Here is a 12,370-nt window from a genome sequence, read left to right on the forward strand (position 1 = left end):
TATTGTATCTATAACAATGAATTGGAGGTGGAAAAGTATACCTGTTTTTCAATACATTATCTACCAATGAGATTGGTGTTATGAAAATAAATACATTTGATAAAAAATAAATTAAAAAAAGAGAGTCCCAATGCCGCGGAAAGTCGAGTCATGGGTAACTGCATACTTGGAGTGTGTATGGAAGTGGGCGTATCAACATAAGTAGGTGAAATTACGTTCCTAACATTTGATTAACGTGTTTTCTGGCCTCATGCTAGCCAGTTAGCTAATATTTAGAAGAAAATATGTTTGACTAGAGTTACGCTAACCCATTTGCAATCACTTCAGCGTTGCTTGCTAGCTAGCTAGCTAGCTAGCCAGAACATATTGTAATGACCTGAATAGATCATAAAGGAACAATTGTCCAGACAGAGGGTTGAGTTTACGAATTGACGGTTTATTAACCCAACTTTACACAGGCTACTGTTTGGCCGTAGCCCACGCCAAATAAATGAAAGATACCCCACAAGCCAACCGTGACCTTCTCTTGTGAAGCCCAGACGTAAGAGAGAGAACAATGGCTAAACCTGGTCTTAACTTCCAATGCTCCATCCCCCTGCCCAACCCCCCTCCACGCCACTCCGCCAACCACCAGGATGCCCGGCATCAGAACATTCCAGGCATCCCCGTGATTGGCAGATAGCAGGTGGATTGGCATGTCGGACCCTGCGAACACTGGTAAGTACAACAAAACCCACTAATAGCCTACCACATAACACACCGCTGTCTGTGCGGGTCGCTGTCATTGCCAGAGAAGGGAATTGTGGGGTCCCTTGGGTTTGGGGAGCAGAGGCCCCTCTGTATGGGGCTAACCTGTCCCGGTGCAGTGCCACCTTTCTCCCCCTGGGAGGAAGCTGCACCCGGTAAACAACTTCGCCTACCCTCTCCAGGACGCTGCAGGGTCCCACCCAGTGACTGTCCAACTTGGGGCATCTGCCCTTTTTCCTTAGGGGGCTGTAGACCCAGACCAGCTCCCCAGCCACAAAGTGCCTTCCCCGGGTGTGCACATCATAGTTCCTTTTCTGCGTCACACCTGCATTCACCAGCTGCTCTCTGGCGAAGGTGTGGGCTGTCTCCAGGCGGTCCTGGAGTCTCCGGGCATACTCCGGCCCCGGGGGAACATGAGGGCTATCCAGGGGCCGACCAAACGCCATCTCCGCAGGGGTGTGGATCTCTCTCCCCAGCATGAGGAGGGCAGGCGTGCAGGAGGTGGAGTCTTGGACGGCGGAGCGGCATGCCATGAGGACCATAGGCAGGTGCTTGTCTCAGTCACGCTGGTGTTTGGCAGAGACGATGGCCAAATGCTGTCCAAGCGTTTTGTTGAAGCGCTCCACAAGGCCATCACTTTGAGGATGGAGAGGAGTAATGCGGGTTTTGTGCATACCCAGCCTCTCACACATAGTGGCGAACACACGGGACTAAAAGTTCCTGCCTTGGTCGCTGTGGATGGACTCCGCAGCTCCAAACCTGCTGAACATCCCCGCTGTCAGGGCGTCGACGATAGTCTATGCCTCCCGGTCAGGCAGAGCATAGGCCTCGGGCCATTTTGTGAAATAGTCCATGGCCGTGAGCACCCAGCGGTTTCCACTGTCTGTGGTGGGGAACGGCCCAACTACATCCACTCCCACCCTCTCCATGGGAGCCCCCACTGGGAACTGTTGGAGCTGAGCATGAGAGCGGCCTGGGGGGACCTTTCTCGTGTGCAGTTGTCACAGCGGCGGCAAAAGTCTTCCACATCCCTCTTGTGCTGCCCCCAGTAAAAGCCCTGACGGAGGCGGCGCAGTGTTTTTGTGACCCCAAAGTGTCCAGTCCCCACTCCCCCATGAATACTCTGGAGCACAGCCTCCCGCAATGCTTTTGGGACCACCACCTGCCACCTCTCCTCTCCCGTAGCTGACTCCTTCCATGCCCGCTGTAGCACGCCATCAGCCAGCCGCAGTCGCTCAAACTTTGACCACAGCCCTTTGGTCGCGAGTGAGAGCGCTGTCACCTCTTCCCATGGTGGTCTCACCTGCGCCTCTACCCACTGTAGCACTGGCTGTAGGTCTGTGTCCCATCCCTGCTGCTGCCCCCATTCAGCCACGTCGACAGTCTGCAGCTCACAGCAGACAGGCCCGCTCGCCCGACACACTGTGGCACAGACCCCCTCCTCTGCACACAGCTCTCTCTCCCGTCCCTCTCTCCGCTCACAGTGGCGGCAGCCATCTGCAGTACAGGGCCGACGGGACATGGCGTCGGCGTTGGAGTGGCGTGCCCCTGCCCTGTGCACCACTGTGAAGTCATACGGCTGAAGCTCCTCCAACCAGCGTGCCACCTGCCCCTCTGGCTCTCTGAAAGACATGAGCCACTGGAAAGCAGAATGGTCAGTCCTTACAGTAAAGGGCAGGCCACCCAGGTAGTACTTGAAGTGTTTGACAGAAGCCACAACAGCCAAGAGCTCCCGCCGGGTGACACAGTAGCGGCGCTCAAATGTTTTGCTGAAGTACGCCACCACTCTCTCCCCCTCTGGCCACACCTGGGCCAGCACCCCACCCATGCCCACATTGCTCGCGTCTGTGTCCAGAGTAAAGGGCAAGGTGAGGTCAGGGGGGGTGAGCACGGGGGCCTCGATCAGTGCACGTTTGAGGGTGGGGAAGGCCTCTTCACACTCCACTGTCCAAGTGAAAGCCTTGTCCTTCGGCAGCAGGCGGTTCAGGGGAGCAGCGACACTTGAGAAGCCCCGTACAAACCTCCTGTAGTACGAGGCCAGGCCCAGGAAGCTCTTCAGCTGTTGGTGCGGGTGGGCCAGTCTCGGACAGCCCCATCTTGTCCTCCATGGTGCTGATCCCCTCCTTCCCCACTCGGTGGCCCAAGAAGGACACCACTCTCCTCATGAAGTGGCACCTCTTGGGGTGGAGCTTCAGACCTGCGGCAGCCACCCGCTCCAGCACACGCTGTAGCGCCACCAGGGCTGACTGGAAGGAGCTGCCATGGGCCAGGATGTCATCGAGGTATACCAGACACTGCTGTCGGGGGATGCCATCCAGCACCCTGTCCATCAAACGCTCAAAAGTAGCTGGAGCGTTGCACAGGCCGAAGCACAGGACCTTGAACTGCCAGTGTCCTCTGTTAGTGGAGAACGCAGTTTTGGCTCTGGCCTCTGGGGAGAGGGGCACCTGCCAGTAGCCACTGTGGAGGTCTAGTGAGGAGAACCAGGAGGACCCCCTAACCAGGTCCAGCGACTCAACGATACATAGTATGGGGTATGAGTCCTTCCTGGTTACCTCATTCAGCCGCCTGTAGTCCACGCAGAACCTCAGCTTGCCCCCTTCTTAGGAACCATGACGACTGGCGCCGCCCAGGGGCTGTCTGAGGGCTCGATGAAGTCTGCCCGCTGCATCTCCAACACAGCCTTGTCTGCCACCTCCTGGCGTGCCAGCGGGATACGGCGGGGACGCATCTTGATGGGTCGAGCATCACCTGTGTCGATCTCATGCTGCACCAGATGAGTCTGACCCACCTCTTCCTCACTCAGCGCAAAGCTGTCTCTGAATTCAAACAGCAACTGCCACAACCGTTCCTGCTGCTCGGGGTCAAGACCAACACAGTTCTTCCCCCATATCTCCCTCACTGCAGACAGTGTCCTCTCCTCTCCCATCTGGGGTAGCTGGGCTGGGGGGGGCGCGGCCCCGGCTCACGGAGGGATGTGTCGTGGAGGTAGCTGGGGGAATGTAACACACAGCCGTAGGTGACAGGTGGGCTAGGGAAAAGTCACTCAGAGATGTGGGGGAGGGGAGGCAGCCATGAGTCTCTGCTGCTTTAACTGTTGGAGTAGAGGGTTTGTTGGGTTGAGTGAATGTGATATTAGGTGGGGCCATGGTGACTGCCGGCCCTCCCTGGAAGCTCAGTGTGCCCCAATTTAGGTCTAACTGGCAGCCTGTGCTCCTAAGAAAGTCCAAACCCAGGATACAAGGGTCCTGCACAGCCGCCACCCACACAGGATGACGCACAGACCTGCCCCCTACTCATTATTCCCTTCCCTTTCATGGGTGCCAGCTCACCTGTGACTGCGGCGGTACACAGTTGTGGGCTCACACTGAGTCCAACCTAGCACAATATCCGGCCTCACCAGGGTTACTGTGTACCCAGTGTCCACCAGGGCAGAGCAGGGCACCCCCTCCACAGTGACTGGGACATGACAAAAGTCCCCAACACAGGTCCGGCCCACCACAACAACAGGCTCCATCTGCTTGCCCTTGTCTACTTCTGGGGGAAGTGGAACCTTGCTTCCCCGTCTGTGCCGGTGGGCTCCTGAAGATGATGGTGGTTGGGAAAGAAAGCCAGGGGTCCGCACTACCCGGTCTATGCGGATCCCGAGCCATTTCCCTGAGCTCTGGGGGACATGGGGCAATCCCGGCGCAGATGGCCTGGCTGGCCACAACCCCAGCAGACCCTGGGACCAGGGCGTGTGTTTCGTGCCGCCTGTAGCGACACCACACGAATGAGTTCAGTCATTTCTGCCACCCATGCAGGCTTCTCTGGCTCTGGGCTGCTCTGCCCCCCAGCCCGCACAGAGGGTCTGTTCCCCTGCACCCCCACCAAAGCCCCAGCTGAAGCCCCAGCCCACACCAGCTCCCTCTCCAAAGCCATCTCCAAGGCTATCTGCAATGACTCAGGATGAGCCAGCTGGGTCTGTATGTGCGGGTCTGTATGCGCAGCTCCGTAGGAGAGGGCGCCTGTATGAACTGGTCCCGTGCTAGCTCGCTCTGCACGGAGGGGGGCATGTGAGCATATGCCCGCCAAGAGATGCTCTAAATGTCATTAGCTAGCACCCGTAGAGGCTCTCCAGGCTGCCTGCGTCTATTACTCCAGGCTGTACACACTGTCCATAGCGCCTCCTCAGTGCTCCCACTAAAGCACCATAATCACATCTGTCCTCAGGGCTAATCAATATCAAATAGGCCAGAGCATCATCCGTGAGGCATAAAGCCAACTGCAGTGCCCTATCTTCATTCGACCACCCCCTAAAGTGAGCTAACAGTTCAAACTGAGCATGAAAAGTTTCCCAATCCGCCTTACCGAAATATTTCGGGGTCTTAACAGATACGGACGCAACCGGGAACTGGGCGCCGCCATGTTTGTTTACATCCTGAGCCCCAGATTCCTCGTCGACGTCACCCGTTCGGTCCGCCCACCAGAATCCGCGCGTAGCACAGTCGACAAAGCACTCATGCCCGCTTCAGCCGCCATCACTCTAACGTCCTCCCTCAAGCTGCCTCTGGGTTCCGACGCCCTGGCGATCTCAGCCAGATCCTCCGACGTCCATGCACACGCACCTCCTTGGCCATAATAGTCCCCCACCATCACTTTCGGATTCCCTCTAAGCATTTTCAATCCCCGTTCTCACCTACGGTAGCTAACCACAGAAGTCAGCTAGCTAGCTGGCTAGCTTTTATCAACGTTTTTACTTCTGACACCAATGTAATGACCTGACTAGATCATATAGGAACAATTGTCCAGACAGAGGATTGCGTTTACGAATTGACGGTTTATTAACCCCACTTTACACAGGCTACTGTTTGGCCGTAGCCCACGCCAACTAAATTAAAGATATCGTGACCTTCTCTTGTGAAGCCCAGACGTAAGAGACAGAACAATGGCTAAACCTGGTCTTAACTTCCAATGCTCCATCCCCCTGCCCAACCCCCCTCCACGCCGCCAACCACCAGGATGCCCGGCATCAGAACATTCCAGGCATTCCCGTGATTGGCAGATAGCAGGTTAATTGGCATGTCGGAACCTGCAAACACTGGGTACTGGTAAGTACAACACAACCAACTAATAGCCTAACACATAACACACAGCTGTCTGTGCAGGTCGCTACAATATCATACTAAGCAGTAGGCAAAACTTTCCCGCAATCATGATTAGGCCAGTTGGCGGAAATAAAAGTACAGGCTTTGTCCCAGGCAATAACTTTCAGATATAAAGAAAGGTCTGCAAAAAGTTGGCGGGATGCTAAAGTTGGCGGAAAAACGTCTCAGTTGAAAGGGATACACAGACCAAAATCACACTAATTTACCATGCCTGCATTTTTATATATCTGAAAGGGGTACGGGGGTAAAAAACATGGAAAAATAAAAGCCACCTAAATACTTCATCATTATTTCTGCATTTTGTGTGAATTGCTCTCTGCTTTTTTGCAGGTAAATTCATGAACACTTCAATTGTTTTAACACCTCCCTAATTTGAAATGCAGGCTGCCCCCATGGTTTAACAATATTCTCTCCCCCCCCAATTTGCATGTGGGATTTTATCTATGAAGGCTATTGTACATTATTTTAGCCAGCTCCTGTTATTATTTTGGATGTGCATAAACCCCCTCCATGTGGGTTTAATTCCCCACTTGAACTAGCGATAAGATGTGACACTGGTATTTAGAAATATTTCAATTATGTTCCTGTAACAATTGCTTGTTTTCTGTTTCATTTGATTAAAAAAACTAACCCTTTGTAAGCCACCCTTACCATACTATAACGAAAGCTGGTTTAACAACAATGTATCTGATGTCTTTCTTATCCTGGCCATGCATTACCCACGTAGCCTATCCATAAATGATTTCTAAATGGTCTACTTGTGAGGCTTCTGCAATCATGCTTTTGCATTATTCACATAGGCCTACCTGCAGTGCGTTGGCCTACTCCATTCGGCTTGTATCCTTTCCATTTCCAGAGAGCACCTCTGTTCCAGTTACCAAAGAAGCGATCCTGCAAACATATTCAAAATGTTCAGGCCTAATCAATGGTTGGCCTAGGTTATATCTTGCTTTTTGAGAACGTGCCTCACGCATACAATACAATTTACAGGAGCCTAGTATTTGAGGAGTAGTGCGATGCATAAAGGCCTAATTGAAGCCAACTACAGTGAGGGAAAAAAGTATTTGATCCCCTGCTGATTTTGTACGTTTGCCCACTGACAAAGAAATGATCAGTCTATAATTTTAATGGTAGGTTTATTTGAACAGTGAGAGACAGAATATCAACAAAAAAATCCAGAAAAACGCATGTCAAAAATGTTATGAATTGATTTGCATTTTAATGAGGGAAATAAGTATTTGACCCCTCTGCAAAACATGACTTAGTACTTGGTGGCAAAACCCTTGTTGGCAATCACAGAGGTCAGACGTTTCTTGTAGTTGGCCACCAGGTTTGCACACATCTCAGGAGGGATTTTGTCCCACTCCTCTTTGCAGATCTTCTTCAAGTCATTAAGGTTTCGAGGCTGACGTTTGGCAACTCGAACCTTCAGCTCCCTACACAGATTTTCTATGGGATTAAGGTCTGGAGACTGGCTAGGCCACTCCAGGACCTTAATGTGCTTCTTCTTGAGCCACTCCTTTGTTGCCTTGGCCGTGTGTTTTGGGTCATTGTCATGCTGGAATACCCATCCACGACCCATTTTAAATACCCTGGCTGAGGGAAGGAGGTTTTCACCCAAGATTTGACGGTACATGGCCCCGTCCATCGTCCCTTTGATGCGGTGAAGTTGTCCTGTCCCTTTAGCAGAAAAACACCCCCAAAGCATAATGTTTCCACCTCCATGTTTGACGGTGGGGATGGTTTCTTGGGGTCATAGGCAGCATTCCTCCTCCTCCAAACACGGCAAGTTGGGTTGATGCCAAAGAACTCCATTTTGGTCTCATCTGACCACAACACGTTCACCCAGTTGTCCTCTGAATCATTCAGATGTTCATTGGCAAACTTCAGACGGGCATGTATATGTGCTTTCTTGAGCAGGGGGACCTTGCGGGCGCTGCAGGATTTCAGTCCTTCACGGCATAGTGTGTTACCAATTGTTTTCTTGATGACTATGGTCCCAGCTGCCTTGAGATCATTGACAAGATCCTCCTGTGTAGTTCTGGGCTGATTCCTCACCGTTCTCATGATCATTGCAACTTCACGAGGTGAGATCTTGCATGGAGCCCCAGGCTGAGGGAGATTGACAGGTCTTTTGTGTTTCTTCCATTTGCGAATAATCACAGAAACTGTTGTCACCTTCTCACCAAGCTGCTTGGCGATGGTCTTGTAGCCCATTCCAGCCTTGTGTAGGTCTACAATCTTGTCCCTGACATCCTTGGAGAGCTCTTTGGTCTTGGCCATGGTGGAGAGTTTGGAATCTGATTGATTGATTGCTTCTGTGGACAGGTATCTTTTATACAGGTAAGAAACTGAGATTAGGAGCACTCCCTTTAAGAGTGTGCTCCTAATCTCCGTTCGTTACCTGTATGAAAGACACCTGGGAGCCAGAAATCTTTTTGATTGAGAAGGGGTCAAATACTTATTTCCCTCATTAAAATGCAAATCAATTTATAACATTTTTGACATGCATTTTTCTGGATATTTTTGTTGTTATTCTGTCTCTCACTGTTCAAATAAACCTACCATTAAAATTATAGACTGATAATATCTTTGTCAGTGGGCAAACGTACAAAATCAGCAGGGGATCAAATACTTTTTTCCCTCACTGTACTAAAATGTCCAAACCTATTGAGCAAACACTGGATTTTTTAAAAACAATTTTTTTAACTGTTTCTCTCACTCTTTACTGTAGCCTATGCGATTTAATAAACTGTAGTGTGAATCCACAATGGACTAGGATGAGAATTTTCCAACGCAAGACCATCATTAACCTATAGAACTTGAGACAAACATGCAATATTAAGCCATGGAAGGCTTTGATTTGCCAGTGAATGGCTAAGCCCTCATCACACCTACAACTTGTTTATTAATTCAAACCCAGCCGTTTCGTGCCACCGCCCCGCCAGCTATTGCGCCCATAATATTTCTGACACACCTACGGACCTCTAAAGCTACCACAACGCTTAGATTCACCATTGCATTAGGTTTGTTATAATAGAACCCAAGTTGACAAATGTCTATGTACTACAAAATTGACCAGCCAGGGCACACGCATGCGCACACGCACACACAAATAAAAAAACAGACCTTGTTCACTAATGTGAATCCTGCTGTCAGTCTCACTCACTAATTAGCTCCCATTCTGAGGCACGGTCTCCTCAAACACACATGGACACACACACACACTTGCTGCTGTCTGTCAGCCTTCTCACTAAATAATCACTCACAGGGCTCTCTTTATCAGTTTCCTCTGCATCTCCCAATCTCTCCTGGTGTCTCGGAAGCGACCCCTGACAGCTAGAATGGCGCTGGCCTGGGATGAGTTGAGCTGAATGATGGCCAGAAACAGCGAGAAGGGGACCACTGAGCTGAGAGAGAGAGGAGAGTTACAGCTTTACTATTATGACAAACAGCATGGTGGTTCTCATCATCATTCTCCTTATCACGTTGCTTTAGTCCCTCTGAAAACTGGATTGTGATGTTTAAAATGTTCTTTGACTTTAACCAAGGCTGATGGTCTAGTCTTTCTGGTATACCAACAATACCAACAAAAGGTATTTTGAACATACATGTCACGAGTTCTGGGAGTATCACATTATGGCCTGTCTGCAATCAGTACACTGAGCACACTGCATCTGTCCTTCTGTCTGTATCTCAGCTGCAGCTGGACAGATACACAGCCACCTTCCAATGGGGCTGTCACTGAATATCAGCGAAAGATAGTTATGCTTTCATCCTCTGGTGAATCTGGTACACAATCCCTTAATTCTTTGACTTCCTCCTCATCATCCCTCTGTTCCCACCCTAGCCCTGTGAATCGTGTTCCTTCACTCCAAACTGGAAGGTATTTTCAGTGTCTGATGCCACATTGCCCACCTCTCTAGTCCCCCTTTGCCCAGCCTCCCCTCTCTCCTTTCACACACCTAGTGGAAGGAAAAATTAGGGCCTTTTCCTAGTCATGTTTCTCTGTTCAAATGTATCGCTGGTGTGAGAGTGCTAGATTTGCCATTTACAATTTATGATTGTCAATTCACAAAAACATTTCTTGAGGATTAAAAAAAAAAAATACAATTGTATTTGTCACATGTGCTGAATACAATCGGTGTAGACTCTTCTGTGAAATGCGTACTTACAAGCTCTTTCCCAACAATGCAGAGTTAAAAAGTAAGTTTTTTTAAAGGAAAGAAAATAGTAACACAATAAAATAATAATAACGAGGCTATATACAAGGAGTACCGGTACCGAGTCAATGTGCAGGGGTACGAGGTAGTTGGCGTAATTGAGGTATTATGTACATGTAGGTAGGGGTAAAAGTGACTAGGCAACCAGGATATATAATAAACAGAGTAGAAGCAGCGTATGTGAAGTGTGTCTGTGTGTGGCGTCAATATGCATCTGTGTGTGTTTTGTGTGTGTGAGCGTATGTAAGGTGGGAGTGTGTTTGACACTCTAACACTCATACAGTATACAGTGTAGTATGTGTGAGTGTGTGGGTAGAGTCCAGTGAGTGTGCATATTTTTATTTAACTAGGTAAGTCAGTTAAGAACAAATTCTTATTTTACAATGACTACCTACCCCGGCCAAACCCTCCCTTAACCCGGACGACGCTGGGCCAATTGTGTGCCGCCCTATGGGACTCCCGATCATGGTAGGTTGTGATCGAAGCAGGGCCTGTAATGACGCCTCTAGCATTGAGAGGCAGTGCCTTAGACCGCTGCGCCACTCGGGAGCCAAAAGACAAAGGAGAGCCAGTGCAAGAATGCCAATGCAAATAGTACGGATAGCCATATGATTAACTGTTCACCTGTTTTATGGCTTGGGGGTAGAAGCTGTTCAGGAGCCTTTTGGTCCCAGATTTGGCGCTCCGGTACCGCTTGCCGTGCGGTAACAGAGAGAACAGTCCATGACTTGGGTGGCTGGTGTCTTTAAAAAAATGTAGGGCCTTCCTCTGACACCCCCTTGTATGGTGGTCCTGGATGGCAGGGAGCTCGGCCCCAGTGATGTACTCAGTGATGTCATCCAAACAATGCTCAAATAATGACAAATTGGGTAGTTAAGACTACCCTCTGTAGCGCTTTATGATTGGATGCCAAGCAGTTGCCATACCAGGCAAAGATGCTCTCAATAGTGCAGCTGTATAATCTTTTGAGGATCTGAGAGCCCATGCCAAATCTTTTCAGCCTCCTGAGGGGAAGAGGTGTTGTCGTGCCCTCTTCACGACTGTGTTGGTGTGTTTGGACCATGATAAGTCCTTAGTGTTGTGGACACTGAGGAACTTGAAGCTCTCGACCGCTCCACTACAGCTCTGTCAATGTGAATGAGGGAGTGCTTGGCCCTCTGTTTCCTGTAGTCCATGATCAGCTCCTTCGTCATGCTGATGTTGAGGGAGAGATTGTTGTCCTGGCACCACACGGCCAGGTCTCTGACCTCCACCCTGTAGGCTGTCTCATTGTCGTCGGTGATCAGGCCTACCACCGTCGTGTCGTCAGCAAACGTAATGATGGTGTTGTAGTTGTGCAGTCGTGGGTGATCAGGGAGTACCAGAGGGGACTAAGCACGCACCACTGAGGGGCCTCCATGTTGCCTACCCTCACCACCTGCGGGCAGCCAGTCAGGAAGTTCAGGATCCAGTTGCAGAGGGAGGTGTTTAATCACAAGGTCCTTAGCTTAGTGATGAGCTTAGAGGACACTATGGTGTCTCCCGGGTGGCGCAGTGGTCTAGGGCACTGCATCGCAGTGCTAGCTGCGCCACCAGAGTCTCTGGGTTCGCGCCCAGGCTGGGCTGGGTTCGCGCCCAGGCTCTGTCGCAGCCGGCCGCAACCGGGAGATCCGTGGGGCGACGCACAATTGGCATAGCGTCGTCCGGGTTAGGGAGGGTTTGGCCGGTAGGGAGGGTTTGGCCGGTAGGGATATCCTTGTCTCAGTATGTAAAAATGTAATAAAATGTATGCACTCTACTGTAAGTCGCTCTGGATAAGAGCGTCTGCTCTTGGCCGGTAGGGATATCCTTGTCTCAGTATGTAAAAAATGTAATAAAATGTATGCACTCTACTGTAAGTCGCTCTGGATAAGAGCGTCTGCTAAATGACTAAAATGTAAAATGTGTTGAACGCTGAGCTGTAGTCAATGAACAGCATTCTCATGAAGGTGTTCCTTTTGTCCAGGTGGGAAAGGGCAGTGTGAAGCCCAATAGAGATTGCGGCATGTGGATCTGATTGCGTCATCTGTGGATCTGATTGCGTCATCTGTTGGGGAGGTATGCTAATTGGAGTGGGTCCAGGGTGTCTGGGATGATGGTGTTGATGTGTGCCTTTTCAAAGCATTTCATGGCTACAGATGTGAGTGCTACGGGGCGATAGTCATTTAGACAGGTTACCTTGGCGTTCTTGGACAGAGTGGTCTGCTTGAAACATAGTGGTGGTCTTCTTGAAAC

Source organism: Salvelinus alpinus, chromosome 17 (assembly GCF_045679555.1).
Source record: "Salvelinus alpinus chromosome 17, SLU_Salpinus.1, whole genome shotgun sequence".
NCBI lineage: Eukaryota > Metazoa > Chordata > Actinopteri > Salmoniformes > Salmonidae > Salvelinus > Salvelinus alpinus.